Here is a 2,444-nt window from a genome sequence, read left to right as displayed (position 1 = left end):
CCCATTTGGTAGTACTTGACAATCAGCATGAAGTAGAAAACTAATTTAGTTTATAGAGTTTAAGCAGTGTGAAAATTCAGCAGTTTACTATTTTAGGAAATGTATTACCTGATATTTGTTTGCTCTAAATATTAGGGTCACGTCAGAAGAGAAATTTGATTTACGACCAATTTTTGTATTTGAAAACACGAAACCTGTTTTATACTAGTTTTCATCAAGAATCATGCATGTTCTCCTATCTCAGCCCTTCCGGGCTTGCCTCTTCAAACGGCCTGACGGGGACCTACAGAGGTTTCTAAAAAGCTACGACTGACTGGCACAAAGTGCTTCGACAAAGGGAAATTTTATAGAATCTTTCCCATTTTACGTCGCTAAACTTAAGTACAATAATGTCACATGTACTTATACAGTAATTGTGGGCACGCCTAAGTCCCTCCCTCTCCCCTTGAACCAATATCCCCCACATCTCAGAAATCCAGCCCTTCTGCCCTCCGGAGGCGCCTTTCCCAGCCTAAAGTACAAAATTTTAAAATGTAAGCTTCCGACTAAAAGAATGATCCGCAGTCAACTGCTGGAGAACCTGGGCGCCCCAGTGCCTGCGGAGGGTGCAGTCGGGTGTGGGCACGGACAGGGGGAGTGGGCGAAGCTGCTGGTTGGTGCCTGAAATCTGTGCGTTGCCCCTTTAATTGTGTCCTCAGCCCTCGGGCGTTTCTGTCCAACGCCCACGTCAGCAAATACCTTTTGTTTCTCCCACGTTGGGGCTACTTGTTTTAGGGCGCAAAGCCTCGGCTTCGGAAGAGGGTGCTTCCCCTACCGGGAACCGAGAATCGCTCCGCAGCGCGCGCGGGCGAGCGGGCGAGCGGCCAGAGCCCCTCGGTAAGTGGCTGCACGAGCACGGGCGCGGGCGGGTGAGCGGGCGGGCGGGGCGTCGGGGCTGCGGGCCCGGCCGAGAGCCTGGCAGAGGGCGGCGGCGCCGCCGGGGTGCGCCCCGGGGCTGCAACCCTGGCCAGCGCACGGGGCGGCGCAGGGGCGACCGGGCGCCATTTGCAGCCTGGGGCGCAGAACGGCGGCTCCGAGGGCGGGCGACGGCCACAAAGGAGGCGCGGGCGGCGGCGGCAGCCCCGGGCGCGGCTGCGGGACAATGGCTGCACGGTCGCCGCCCGCGCCCGCGCCCGCGCCCGCCCCGCCGCCAACCCCGCGCCGGGCAGGGCACCCGGAAAGGCGGGAAGGCGCCCGAGCCTCCTGGTGCCCGCCGCGGCGAGGCGGCGCGCCACTGGGCCGGGCGTGTCTGCCGTCGTCGGGCGCGGGGCGCCGCAGCCCGGCGTCCTCTCTCCGCCCTCCACCCTCCGGCTTTCCATCACGACGCGACAGTCCCGGGCTTAGAACCGAGGGCGGAAACACGGAGCTCCAACTGGCTCCTGGCAGGAGGTCCCTGGCATCTCCCACCTGGCGACTCTGTCTGCTTTGGTCCCTTCGCTCTCTGGCTCGCGTACTCGCCCTTGACCGTGCGGTTAGCCATCATCCACGTCTTTCCGAGACGTGTTTGGAATAGGATTCACACCTAGCGGGCACTCAACCGCACACACGCCGCCAACACCTAGAAGTCTTTCTATTTGCAGAACTTTAGTAAATGGAGTGGTTTCACTTTGACGAAATATTGAGAGAAGGCTACTGGTTCAGGCTGGTTATTCTACCTAGCATTGGAAAAAAAAGGCTAACCGTGGAGTCTCATCCCTAGGCAGGGAGTTGAGAGGTGGCAGCCCCCCAAGGCACCCCGTTCTTGCAGCGTTCCAAACAGTCTCCAAAGTACCAAAACCTTCGCTGATTTTATCATTTAAATCGCACTTCTATTTACCAGTTTATTCTTTGTTTTTTTTTTTTTTTTTTTTTTTTTTTTTTTTTTGGTTTTTCGAGACAGGGTTTCTCTCTGTAGCCTCGGCTGTCCTGGTACTCACTCTGTAGACCAGGCTGGCCTCGAACTCGGAAATCCGCCTGCCTCCGCCTCCCAAGTGCTAGGACTAAAGGCGTGCGCCACCACCGCCCGGCTTTATTCTTTGTTTTAAAGTGGACGCAAGGCTAGACTTGAAATTTTGATCTTCTTACCTCCACCTTGGGAGTGCTGGGATGCACTAGACAAATTTCTGTCTTCAATGGCATAATTATATTATTTTAATATTCAAAGAGGTTAATATAAGTTTTAAAATTCCTCTTTTTGTTTTGTTTTGTTTTTGTTTTTTCGAGACAGGGTTTTTCTGTGTAGCCCTGGCTGTCCTGGCTGTCCTGGAACTCACTTTGTAGAACAGGCTGGCCTGGAACTCAGAAATCCGCCTGCCTCTGACTCCCAAGTGCTGAGATTAAAGGCGTGGGCCACCACTGCCGGGCTAAAATTACTCTTTTTAAAAACTATCATATATATATATATATATATATATATATATATATAT

General features: G+C 53.9%; 1 protein-coding gene across 2 annotated transcripts in view; it reads left to right on the top strand.

Moving 5' to 3' along the window:
• Positions 1–429: 429 nt before the first annotated feature.
• Zbtb8a (zinc finger and BTB domain containing 8A) overlaps positions 430–2,444 on the top strand; it is a 22,719-nt gene continuing 20,704 nt past the window's right edge. Inside the window, exons 1-2 of one of the 2 annotated variants that reach the window (XM_031378774.1) lie at positions 430–533; positions 775–876. The gene's annotated coding sequence lies outside the window, so the exon portion shown is untranslated. Of the gene's footprint in view, positions 534–650; positions 670–774; positions 877–2,444 lie in introns of those variants that run through there. The other variant, XM_031378773.1, reaches the window with a different exon arrangement.

Source organism: Mastomys coucha, unplaced genomic scaffold (genome assembly GCF_008632895.1).
Source record: "Mastomys coucha isolate ucsf_1 unplaced genomic scaffold, UCSF_Mcou_1 pScaffold18, whole genome shotgun sequence".
Classification (NCBI taxonomy): domain Eukaryota; kingdom Metazoa; phylum Chordata; class Mammalia; order Rodentia; family Muridae; genus Mastomys; species Mastomys coucha.
This window is presented reverse-complemented; position numbering and strand designations above follow the sequence as displayed.